General features: G+C 38.2%; 1 long non-coding RNA gene across 1 annotated transcript; it reads left to right on the top strand.

Moving 5' to 3' along the window:
• Positions 1–614: 614 nt before the first annotated feature.
• On the top strand, positions 615–7671 carry LOC138919814 (uncharacterized). The gene is made up of 2 exons (XR_011430385.1): positions 615–863; positions 5241–7671. It is a non-coding gene; the product is annotated as an uncharacterized lncRNA (long non-coding RNA).
• The last annotated feature ends 6181 nt before the right edge of the window (positions 7672–13852 follow it).

Genomic DNA, 13852 nt, shown 5'->3' with positions numbered 1-13852 from the left:
TTTGAGCACAACAAACTAGACAGACTTCAACAATATCTTAGATTTATGAGACATAGCAAAACTCTTGCACAACTCCAACTTCATATTGCAACTCTGTTAGCAATAGCTAATATAAAAATATAGTAATAGCTAGGCATCTAGACACTTTAGTGACCCAAGGCTCTACTTCTGGAATTCTTCATCTAGGTTCTGGGTCTTTTTAACTTTCTGAACTTTTGGCAAATTATCGTCTGCATATGCATTCTTGTTTTTGCCCCCATTAGACTCTCAAAGAAGAGACTCAGAAAAGTTTTGGAATCACTATAGCATGTTAGATTTTTACCAAGATTTGATGCCAGGTTCAATATTTCCATGGTAGAAGGAGCTGTTCCTGTTACTAGAAACTTTATCTAGAAAGAGAAAAACTTAAGACAAGTGTTTCAAGTCAGTCACGCTTGTGGTGTGGTAGGGCAAGTTCAAGCCCTGCTTTATCAAGTCATTGGGGAAGTGTAGCAAGATGACCAACCGGATCAGGAAAATGTGTGGACGTTGGGCCAGAAACATGAGCGAATTTAGAAAGGCCGGGGTAATTGGGCCAAAGGCACACATTCCTCTCTTCAGTTGAAATATTTCTGCAAAGAAACACTGAGATTCCAACACTCAGTTGAAAAAAACCTTGGAAAAGAAGGATTTAAAAGAGAAGTCCTGAGTTTCCAGTAGCGGATTTTGACCAGGTCTTATTTAAATACTAGGGTTACTTTTTAATTGCTATCATTCCCTGATTGCTCACAGATGTAACATTTTCTATTTGCTGAGCAATAAAGAGGCGCCACTTTTTTTGAGGAGCAACCTTCTTCATGCTATGATCAAGATCAAACATAAAGGTTCGTTTATTTTCTTAATTTTCTTTTTGTAGTAATTGTCAAATTTTTGTTACTCATAGGTTTGGAAACTATTCCTTCTTCCTCTATTTCGTTACCTCTGAAAAAATTTTGGCTTGCTAGCTTTATAGTAGCAATGAGTCTAGCTACATTTAAGGATCTAATTTTATGTCCATGGTGTCACAGCATAGATAATTTTTCAGAACCTGCTTTGAAAACCAGAAACATCATAGACTCCTTGGGATTCTATAAAATGACCAAATTTTGCCTAAGTGCTAATTTTACTCTGTAATGGACTATAATGGCTACCATTGTCCATAAGCCTAGAAGAGACCTCTGGGGAGATATTCACTGGTAATTAGAGGTAGCTTTTAAAATCCAACATGTATTTCATTTAACTCTCTTATAATTTTATAGACTTCCATGGAGTGCCTGAATTAAGATGACTAGATGGCATTTATGAAAGGATCTGAGATTGTCATGCCTCCAAAAGAAATAATGTACTGAAATTTCTGGGCATAAAACTCACCCATTTTACAACATATAGGCAACAATAATCAAATAGAATGGCAGTGTTCAGACCTTAAGCTCCCTATGGCCACATGACTGTAACTGGATACTAGTGTCAATAAAAATGACCTAAAAGCTAAATGCCTTTGCAAAGACAACCACAAGTAGCCTGGTTCACATTTCTCTCCAGTTCCCTGGTGCCAACTTGTCCTAACATACGCTCCTTTCTTTGCCAGCTTGCCTCTAAAGTCCCAGCATCCCTCGAGGTTGAGGTTACATGTTTTCCCACAATGACAAAGTCAACTATAAATAATGCTCTCTCCTTGCTATAATTTAAACCTAAGAAAAGTTTGACTAGCCACGGGAATGAGAAATTTGAATAGAATTGGTTTTCTTTCTAAATTTTCTTTACAAAATTGGTATTTCAACTGGGTTAGTATTCACCCATGTCATCAGTACAACATTTTCATTATTGCTAAAAGAGAAGAGATTTGTATTTGAAGTGAGGGGGTGGAAGTCTTGGAAAGCTAGTGGTAATGCCACTCTGATGCACCATCTGGAGTCTAACTTTTTTCCTCTTTGACCATGCATACAGCACTCTACAATGTTTTTCTCAATTCCTCACTCTCTTCCTTTTCCTCTATTTTCTCTTCTCTCTATTGTCCTCCACTGCCCCAACAGAGTGAAGTTTGAAGAGAAGAGGAATACATTCAATTCTTCAGGTCCCTGGTTTTATCTTTCATAATAAACCTTGGACAGGAGCTCTCCTCAAAGGGCACGGATCACAGAGAAGCTTCTAGAATTTTTGGTCTCTGAAGTACATTCGTGAATATGTTCATGTATTCATGCTTTCAAATTCTTATTGAGTACCCCACTAGTTCCTGGGGATAGATGAGGATACATGCTACTTTCCCTAAGGAACTCATTGCCTAACATCACTTCCATAGAATGAAAACCAGAACTTAAAATAAAGAACAAACCAACAGATAACAACAAAAAAATAGAATTGGAATGGTTTCTTATTTCCTCTCCTTTCAGATATCAAACCTCACCATGTTGCTATCTAGTACCTTGAAGTCTGGAGGAGGTTGAATGGGTTGATAGCTATATAGATGGCTTAATAAATATTGACTGTTGACTGAGGTTCAAGGTCCTTGGCACATAGCCCTGGGTCTTCCAAAGATGGAGCCTGAGCTTGCAAAGAAATGATATAGGAAATTTGAATTTTCTGATGGCAAAGTATATACGTAATATATTTTATGTATATAGTCATGTGTCACTTAACAAAGGGGGTGTGTTCTGAGAAATGTGTTGTTAGGCAATTTTATCATTGTGCAAACATCATAGGCTGTACGTACACAAAACTAGATGGGATAGCCTAATGCACGCCTAGGCTATATGACACTAACTTTATGGGACCACTGTCATATATGTCGTCTGTCATTAACCAAAACAGTTATGTGGTGCATGACTATACACACATATATACATACATATACATATATACACACACAACACTCTTTATATACACACATATATATGCATATATATTCACATAACTTCTAATACTGTATAGTTTATAGAACCAATTCAACTCAATTTTTCAGGAGTTTTAGATGACATTGTCTAAGAAGACAGTGTTAATGTCACAGGTGGGACTAGAATCTGGTCCCTGGATATATGAAGCAATGTTTTTACTTCTAGATGTTTCACTTTTACCCTTTTAGATATATTTTCTCCTTTCTTCATTATTGAACATAATTGAGATAATTTAATAATTATTATTCTTCTAATTTGGCCTCAGAAAGTCAGCCACTGATTTTCTCAAAGGCACACAGACAATGTAGGATCAGAATTTCTCATGGTGGAAGAAGAGGAAAACTATTTGTCATATTATTTGTCTTAAAGAGAGGAGACAGTGGCTGGAAGATCTTCACATTTTCACAAGTCTAAATAAAGCTAGTCTTTGCTGTCTCAAAAGGATTCACTGTAGAATGTAAGCAGAAAGAAGCATCTGTCATACTGAAATACGGGAATTGCTGGCATCATGTAGACTTTTTCCAGCCAGCTACACAAGCTAAGAAGAGAAAATTATATAGATCTACTGAACTGTATCCATAAAGAAGTCATTTTAATGTCAGCAAGATTTGAGATCCCAAGTCATCAGTGTTGCAGTTGGTAAAAGAGCACTAAAGCATAGTCTGAAATCACACACACTTATCCCAAATTCCACAGAAGAATTAAATAAAAAGGTGAAAACCCATCAAGTTGTTTATGCAGACCTAATCCTGAGGTATGCAAATTTATTGACATACAGGCCAAAGCAATGGGTTCTGATTGTCTTCCTGAGTTTCAGTCACCAGACAGTGTCCTGTCCAGGTATTAGGGCCCCTGCTCTTTCCCTGAATTCCTAGCCAGGTCAGTCTCTCTGTTTCTCTTGTTCACCCTAATGTGAGAGGTCAAAGTTATCATGTTCCCATGTGAAACTAATGCTGATATAAGTGGTTCAGTTAAAAAGAGAAAGGCTCAAACATGTTTACTCTGCCTATCGCCCACCTCTGTGGTTTAAAAGAATCTGTCTCTCCCAGCACCCCTTGTTTCCTGAGCAACCATTTTTTAATCACGTGGCTGGTTCCCCTACTCCATGTCCTCAGCTTCTCCCACCACAATTGATTGGATCAGTGATGGCAACCTGATCCACAGGCTGAACAACTTGGAGAAACAAACACACCAACAATTGGCTTAGCTAATTAAATTTCCATTTTGGAAAACTGAATGGAAATCAAAGAAAGAAATATTAATTTTAAAACAGAAAAGCTACAATAACATGGATAGACCTTGAGGGTATTATGCTAATGGAAATCTCAGACCAAGAAAGACAATTACAATATGACTTCACTCATAGGTAAAAGATAAACAGATACTGAGAACAGATTGGTGGTTAACAGAGGAACAAGGGGCAGGGGAGGGCAAAAAGAGTAAAGGGGCACATATGTATGGTGATGGATGGCAACTAGACTTTTGGTAGTGAACACAATGTAGTCTACACAGAAATCGAAATATAATGATGTACACCTGAAATTTATATAATGTTATAAACCAATATGACCTCAATTAAAAAAAAGAAAAGCTATAATACTCCAGAAAAGTGGAGAGCAGCTGACCAGAGTGACAGTCTTTAAGCTCCTCTTTATAGGCATTTAGAGCCTCTTTCAATTCAGAAATACCCTCTGTCTCTAACATTGAACCGATACATTTTTTAGATTTCATCCATTTTTCACTCTATGAGTGTCCTTCAGTAAACTTTCCCTTACAGTAAATTTTCCTTTTCCCTTTGTAGCCTGAATCGTTCTCTCTACCTTCCAAACCCTAGAGCCTTGATTGAGAAAATGACAACAAAAGAAAACTCACAAAATTCACCTCCTTATCCTATGACTAAACTCTGACTCTGAGAGTCAGCCCTACAGCTCTTGAATTTATGCTGTGCTCAGATCATAGCCCTTAGAACTCCCCAGAGAGACCTCCATGTCCCCTTGTCAGCCTCTTGCTGATTCTCACCATTTGCTCTTTACCCTGGCATTACAGATTATGGGGTAAGCCAGCCTTTCTCGTATCCTCTAATATGAGCCTGACATCCTGTTGGTTTTCATGATGTGCTTGATCTGAATCTTTGACATGCTTGATAGGACGGCCAGCCCTATAACTGTTTTTACTTTAGCTTTGATCCTTTGCTGCTTTACCATGAACAAAGCTAATTTGCCAGTATAATTTCAGACATCAAGGACAGAACTAGTTAAAAATTGTGTTTTTTTGTAGACTTCATCCCAGAAAATTTTGAGTCCATAAACCTGAAATCTACATTTTATCTAGCTCTCAGGTGGTGCTGATACAAGTGATTCTTAAACCGACTTTGAGAAACACAGCTCTGGAGAACTGGATCCCAAATCCAGTAGGAAACCAATGGACTTAAAATGATCTCTTTTGGAGTCACACCCATGGATGTTCTGATTCAATTACTCTGAAGAAGAGGATGGAATCATGCTAATTGACGTAAAAAACTGAATGGAATAGCAAAACATATCCTCTTTGGACTGTTAATACCAGGTGGAATTTCTTCTGGTTTATCTCAGAGTGTGGGCTATTTGCATAAGAATCATTTGCTCTGCTTGTTGTATCTGAACTTTCACCTTTTTATATACATAGTGGTCATAATTTCTGACAAAATGTGGAGAATCTGCTCATTTGAAAAGCTCCTCATGTGAGACGTATGTGTTCTTGCCTTTCCCTTCTTCTAATCACTGATCATCATCAAGCATGAGCATTATAGTATTTTACAGATTGCTCACAAATTTGAAAATGGATTGCTTGGCCATGTCAAAACCATTAGAACTGAATTAAGCTTTCTCATTTTACGAGGTAAAATTCATGAAGTATCCACCTGGATCCTCAGAAAAGTTTCCATTTAAATGCTCTTCTCGACATAAATAATGTGTAAGTAGCCCTCTCTGGTCTGGAAGGATACTATACTATTGCACAAGAGTCTCTTGGAAGTGTATAAATTTACTGTGTCACTGTGGCTCCCTCTTCTTCTGCCTGGCCTTTGGGCAGAGCTCCTGGTGTTCACACCTGGTGTGTTGGTGAACAGAGCCCGAAAATGTCACTTGGCAGGAGTGGGAGTGGAGTACTTCCTTAGAGAAGATTACACTTGGGCAAATATTGCCAGTTTTTCTTTTAAAACTATTTTAGGGCTAAACCAACAGCACAAATTGTCTATCAGGTTTTCGCAAATTACAAACGATCTCACCTTCCAAAGAAGATAGAATTCAGATGCCACTAATTTTCTACTGTATGAATCACCCCCAAGTAAAATTTTTTGTGTGTTCCTCTCTTCAAGAAGCTCAAAAACCTGCCCAAAATTAACAGAAGGAAAGAAATAATAAAGATTAGAACAGCAAAAATGAAATAGAGAACAAAAAAGCAATAGAAAAAAAAATCAATGGGACTAAGAGTTGTTTTTTTAAAAAGATAATGTCAACAAACCCTGAGTTAGACTGATCAAGAAAAAAAGAGAGAAGACTCAGATAGATACAATCAGCATTGAAAGAGGAGACATTATAACTGATGCCACAGAAATAAAAAAAGATCATGAGACTATTATGAACAATTGTACACAAACAAATTGGGCAGCCTAGAAGAAATGGATGAATTCCTAGAAGCATACATTCTACCAAGACTGGCTGAAGAAGAAATAGAAAGCCTGAACAGACCAATAACAAATATGAGATTGAGTAATGGAAAACCTGTCAACAAAGAAAAACTCAGGCCAGAGGGCTTCACAGATGACTTATGCTAAACATTTAAAAAAGAATTAATATCAATGCTTTTTAAATGTTTCCAAAAAATAGAAGAGAGAACACTTCCAAACTCATTTTATCAGGCCAGCATCTCCCCAATACCAAAGCTAGACAAAGATACCATAAGAAAAGAAAACTACAGGCTAATATCCTTGATGAACATAGATGCAAAAATCCTCAACAAAATATTAGCAAACTTAATTCAACAGCACGTTAAAGGCTCACACATGTGACCAAGTGGTATTTATCCCTGGAAAGCAAGGATGGTTCAACACAGGCAAATCAATACTGTAAATGTGATACAACCGTATTAACAGAATGAAGAATAAAAATTGTATGATCATTTTAATAGATGCAGAAAAAGCATTTCACAAAATACAACATCTGTTCATGAAAAAATCTCTCAATAAAGAAGGATATCTTGCCATTCGTGACAGCATGGATGAACCCGGAGGACATTATGCTAAGTGAAATAAGCCAGACACAACAGGATAAAAACTGCATGATACCAGTTATAGGAGGAATCTAAAACAGCCAAACTGATGGTAACAGAGAGTACAATGGTGGTTGTCAGGGGCTGGGGTGGGGGGAATGGGGAGGTGTTATTCAAAGAGTACTAAGTTTCAGTTATGCAATATGAAAAACTCCTAGAGATCTCCTGTACAACATAGTACCCATAGTTAATAACACTGTATTATATTCTTAGAAACTTGCCAAGAGGGTAGATCTTATGTTATGTGTTCCTATTACACACACAAAAAATGTAGGAAGAAACTTTTGGAGGTGATGGATATGTTAATGGCATAGAATGTAGTGATGATTTCATGGGTGTATACTTATCTTCAAACTCATCACATTGTATATATTAAATATGTGCAGCTTTTTGTAAGTCAATCATACCTCAATAAAGTGGTTTAACAAATAAAATGTGGAAAACATAAAAGAAATCAGTCTTTAACTCTGAAAATCCTTACTAATCAATTGTTATGAGTTTGTTATTAATTAACACTCATCTGTATGGTTTGAAAAAACATGATTTTGTTATGCTATACTGTAAGAATAAAACTTTTTATAAAAATTTTTTCTTGCGGCCGGCCCTGTGGCCAAGTGGGTAAGTTCGTGCTTTCCGCTTTGGCAGCCCAGGACCTTGCTGGTTTGGATCCTGGGTGTGGACCTACTACCACTCATCAAGCTGTGCTGAGGTGGTGTCCCACATAGAGGAGCTAGAAGGACCTACAACTAGAATATACAATATGTACTGGGGGGCTTTGGGGAGAAGAAAAAGAAAGAAGACGACTGACAGCAGATGTTAGCTCAGGGCCACTCTTTAAAAAGAGAAAACTTTTTTCTTGGTCACAGTAATTTTTTCCTCCATGATTATGAAAAATATAACAGAAAGGTGAAGGCTAAGGAAAGAGTAAAGAGATATTTGAGGAAGGGGAGCAAGACAAAGAACTGTGTGTACCATACCATTTTTATTTAGGGTAAATATTCTCATTGTAAGTATGTATTTCATAGTCTTTTTTCCTCAGTTTTCACCAGAGTTCCTATCATGGAGCGAACTGTCTTTATTTATAAAACTAACATGAGATCAGAGATACGTGGTCATGGAGTGGAAAGAGATAGAATACCTGGGAGTGAGTGGGATCAGTAGTGAGAGAAGAGAGGGGAGGAGACCAGCATGGATCACAGAGGGAGGGCACAGAGTACCATGGTAGGTGACTAGAACCCAAGAAGAAATGTTATTCAGTGAGAAATTCCCACTCTCATGACGGCAAAAGGACGTTTAGGAATGGGAACACATTAACATTAAATTCAAAGTGCTTGTATTTGTGAGAAGAATAACCCCTCCCACATCCCAAATCTTCATGAAAATCTGTTACCATTTGTGTAGGTCCCCACTAGGGTGAGCTATGGCATGGAAAAGGGACAGTATTTGAAGACAAGGCAAGATAATTTTCAAACTCAATTGATTTAGCACAAGCAGTAACTCAGGACCAAGTGACTCCAAGAACTGTAAGCCTCTTCTCTTTCTAGGAATCCCTGAAGAGAATAAGAGGGAAGTTGAGTCTCTTAATGAACATATGATTGAGCTAACTTCATTTGAATCTTAAATTGTAAGCTGGTATCAGGGGTTCAGTTTTCTCTGGGCGTTATCAATTTCCTTCTCCTATTTCCCTATGCTCCATGATCTCCAAATCTCATTCCTCTCTTCTCATACCTTCCATCTAAGAATTTCTGTATAAAAATTGGCAAGTTTGGTATTTTTGGTACATATCCCAACAATCAGCATGGTATTCAGTAAAATATCATTTAACCAGGTCCCAGGTAACCAGCAATTTCAATTCACTTTGATTTTCTACATTTAAAAGTAGGAGGAAGAAGATACTCAAAATTAAAGCTATAAAAGCCAGAGATTTGATTAGAAAAGCAATTCTTCTCACTATATGCCATGCACTGTGCAAAACCCTGGGGAAACAGTTGTGAATGTGGCAGATCTGGTTTCTAGACACATGAAGTTCACTGGCCATTCCAGAAACACCTATACTGTTTTATACATCTTTAAACCTAGGATTATAACCAATATACCCAAGGTCCTCCATCAACAAAACAATTTACTTGTATGTCTATTGAGACATAAAAGTAGTTGAATGCATCTAACTCATAGAAAGAAAAAAAAAAGCTTTAGAGACCAAGTCTCAACTCTAACACCCCAATTCTCAAGCGTTCTTTAATTGGAATTTTACAAATGAAATATTTTTAATATTTATTAGAATTGTGAAGAGAAGATAATAATTTGATGATGTTTCATTGACTTCTAAGTAAGACTGGCTACTTAATTTCTGGGACCCAGTGCAAAAAGAAAATGCAGGGCCCTTGTTAAAGAATTCTTAAGAATTTTTAAGACAGTGACAGCAGAGCATTAAAACAAGTACAGAGCCCTTCTAAGCATGGGGCTCTGTGCAAATACAGAAGTCTCATGCCCACAAAGCCAGCCCTGTCTCTAAGCTTACAATTCACTTAATTTGTTGTAGAATCTTATTTGATATTTGACAAAGCAAACACCTAATGGAAGGGAAAATATAGCTGTAACCAAGGAAGCAAGTGAACAAATTTTATTACAGTATAACCTAAGAAACTGCTATGGAAACTTACCCTATAATATCTTAAAAAATGTTTTCACCCAATATGTACAACTGTTAATTACCAAAAAGTTTCAAAAATCAGATTAGTAATACATTTCATGGATATGTAGGATTTAATGTTTAAAGGATAATCAGTCTGCAGGTACCTACTTTAAAGAATGAAGAAATCATCAAATTTTCCCTTAAATGCAAATAAACCTAAGATATTTTGCTTTCTACTGACAAAGGAAAATTATTTAGGAAATGAAAGTTTATCAGATAAAATTTATAACTATAATAAGCCATCCTGTAAAATGAGGTGCTTTTTAACAAGCAGCGTTCCTTAATTAATTATGGGCAATTTACTGTCTAATCAGATGTAAGTAATTGCACGAAACAGGAAATAAGTTATATTTGAGTTCTTACATTTTCTCATTTTAATTAGCGCATATTATGTGGTTTGCCCTATTTAGCCCTTCCGTAAATAATTTATTTCCTACTCCTCGGAGCTTCACTTTCTTCATCTCCAAAATGAGAAGTTTCAGCTAATTGAGTTCTGAATGCTTTCCCAGCCCTAATTAAATTCAGCATTACTTATTGGTAACACACTGCCTACAAATTCCTGTGCAGGGTACTTCAGGACATAAAAAAGAATAAGCCACAGTTCCTGACCGCAGACAGTTTACAATCCAGAAGGCAGTCAGTAATTACAATGGAAGATAATTCCAAAATTCTAAATCTTTAGTTCTAACAGAAAATCTTACCAAAGAAACACAGAAACTTTTAAAGTTTGGATATGACATAAAATTAATGGACTGGGAACGTGTAATGCAAACCAATCTCCTTGAGCGTTAGACGTAGATGCTAGAGGTCTGAGTGAGTTTTCATGCTCTCTTATAGCCAGTATTAGGGGTGTTATGCTGACACGCCACCCATTCAAATGCCCAGGGTCATATTTATCTTGTAAGTCTGCTTCCTCCTTATTAGGATGTATTGATTGAACACACAACATGGACACAATTTCAGACCATATTTATCTTCATCACTGACTATTGCAATAAAGTGACCATGAGGCAAAACTTTGGTTTCCTTAATCCACCTGTTTTGTATCCTGGAAAATTTTATTTGGTGGACAGCCTTTTTAACATTACATGGCTTTTATCTCACGTATTTGGTCCAGCTGATTGAATCAACGTTATGCTAGATCATTCGTCTTTTAATAAACAATGAAAATCAGGAAGATTAAAAAGTGACAGCTTGAAATAGAGCATGAAACACAACCGAAGTAACAGAAATTGAATTAATGTGGTTTTAACACGATTTTCAAAGGTCTCCAGTCTGGAGTTTGAGCCCAATTTCCTGGCTGGTTTAAAATGAGACCAGGGATCTTACATGATGTGCCTGAGGAGAGCCTATGAGTCAGTGGCTGAAGTAGCTGGGCCTATGAGCAGAGAGGTTGCAATAGATAGCAAACATTATAAGTTTTGAAGTTCAAAAGAATGAAGAGCACAATTTTCGTTAATAAAAAATGTGCTTACTTGCTTTTAAGACTTGAAATGATCCCTCCCTTATTATCACCATGGAAAACATGGCAGTATTGGATGTCTAGGTAGGGATCCCAGGGAAACAGACATGAGATGGAGATTTGCAAGCAGATGTCTTATTGTGGAGTGTCTTCAGGAACATACCTGTAAGGGAGTGAGGGAGGCAGGATTGGGCATTGGGGAGTAGGGGGAATTGTACTGTGAAGCTTTTGCAACAAAGGCCTCAGCTTCTCCCTCAGGGAGCCCTGAGGCTGGTTCTTTAGCTACACCCTAAGTTGAAGCAAGGGGGCTAGCCCGTTCTGTTTTGAAATAGAGCAGTCAACAGACAACATCCTGACATGGGTGGTCATGGGTGCCTTGGTCCTGGGCAGGGGATCTGGGATCTCCACCTTAGCATCCACTAGAGTTCAGCTCTTGCATTGCTCAGATCCACTTGCTTCATCCTATCTGAGAAGAGCTCCTCCAGGCTTCTAGGTGGTCTCTTTTCCAGTGAAAATTTACATAAGGAAGGTTAGCAGAGTGAACTACAGCATCCGTGATTACAGCTAGTCTCAGAGCTGCAACTAATGCTTGTCATTTCCTTGCTCAGCTACCCATTCTAGATTACTCTCACTCTCAGCTAGCACTCTGCTAGTCTAAGGGGCTTACCTGACGGGGTGACCCTGAGTCTTATCCCTGACGTTTAAAGTTCCATAACCTAAAAAATATGGCTTCTGCATTTGTCCATTTACTGTCATAATTGGACAGTAGAGAACCTGGCTTCTGCACTTGTCCATTTACTAGCAAAATTAAGAGAGAAGCAAGAGACACTCTAGTGAATCATCTGGGTGCCAAATATATTCTTCCACGTCTCCATCGTGTACCGACAGCCCTACTATTTTTTCATCATTAGGGTTCATTACCCCTGCTAGGACGGTGCCTCTTCCTTGCCTAACTGGTGGTCTTGGTACAAGGAAGGAAAAGTGACCAGGAGGCACCTTGCTGTGTTCCATCACAAAAGCCTTCTTCCTCTTGGAACCAGATCCTTTGAACCAGTAGAACCTTGCAGAGAAGGGAAGCACAAATTCCCCCAGTGCATCTCTGAAACTCATGGTCAACATAGTACAGAGAATGCACAAGAGTGAAGGTTAGTACAGGGATTATTAGTATATAATAATATTATATTAGTAGTAGTGTAGGGTGAGGTCAAAAGTTGGGAGAAGTTAAAATGATTATTGTAGCAGTTCAGACAAAAACTGATAAGGACTTAAAGTAAGGCAGCAGCAATGAAGAAGAAAGCTCAGCATCTGAACCATTAGAAATGTGACATGGACCAAATGAATGGAAAAAGGGTCCTAAGGGAGAACAAGAAATCTCAGATAATCCTCATCATCCCAGCCTAAGTTACTGCTAATGAGGTTTGAGGATACAGGAGAAAGAGCAGGTTTGGTTCTTTATTTGGTTTGTTTTCAAGGTGCCACAGGAGACAATGTTTTCGAGTCCTACACTGACCAATCAGTGACATTGAGGGGGCCCCTTGATTCCTTATTTGCTGCTTTCAAACTGCAGCAAATGTCTTCTGGACACTTTAACATGGAAGTCAAGCCAGCATCTCAGCACATCCAATTTCAATTAAACCACACCTCCACCAGTTTTCCCATATCTACAAGCAGGCTTCAGCTCCCGGAGCCTCAATTTCTGATAAAGGAATCACCATTCTCTAGGTCGAGTTCACAAACGACAGCCCACAGGCCAAATTCAGCCCACCATCTTTTTCTGTAAATAACGTTTCATTGTGACACAGTCACACAAATACATTTATATATTGTCTATGGCTGCTTTTGTGCCACAGTGGCAGAGTTGAGTAGTTCTGAGAGATTCTATGTCCCACAGAGCCTGAAATATTTATTATCTGAAGCTTTACATAACAAGTTTGCTGACACCAGCTCAAAGTCAGCCAGTATCAAAATCTTAGAGTCATGTTAGACCCACTACCCACTTTTTCTCACCTCATCTTCTCCCTGTCCTTTAAATGTTACTACTGTAGATGTCACTCACTCTTCTGTCTCTACTCTCACTGAGCCTAACATATTTCAGCCCTCTGCAGCTCCTTCATATGTTCTCTTACAGCAATGCCTTTCCAGATCTGCTGGCTTCCATTTCTACCCTTGGTGATAGGAGACCATCTCTACCCTTGGTGATGTGAGAAACAAGAAAGAGTCCCTCAGTCTGTTGTCTGTTTAGGGGGAAGGAAAGAGGAGCGAGGTTGTCAGGGGCTGGAGGGTTGGTGAGGGGAAGCTTCACAGAAGAAAGAAATAATTCAGCTTATAAAAGATAAATAGGCATTTTTCAGAGAAATGAAGGACTGGGAGGAGGTGGCTGGAGATGTGTAGGTGGGGATACCGCATGCCTTTAAAGAAGGCATGAGAAAACCAAGTGTGTTTGGGGAACAGCAAGTAGCTTGGTGTGGTAGGAATATA

This window comes from Equus caballus, chromosome 21 (assembly GCF_041296265.1).
Source record: "Equus caballus isolate H_3958 breed thoroughbred chromosome 21, TB-T2T, whole genome shotgun sequence".
In the NCBI taxonomy this organism is placed as follows: Eukaryota; Metazoa; Chordata; class Mammalia; order Perissodactyla; family Equidae; genus Equus; species Equus caballus.
Note: the sequence above shows the minus strand (reverse complement) of the source record. Positions and strands in the feature narration are given on the sequence as shown.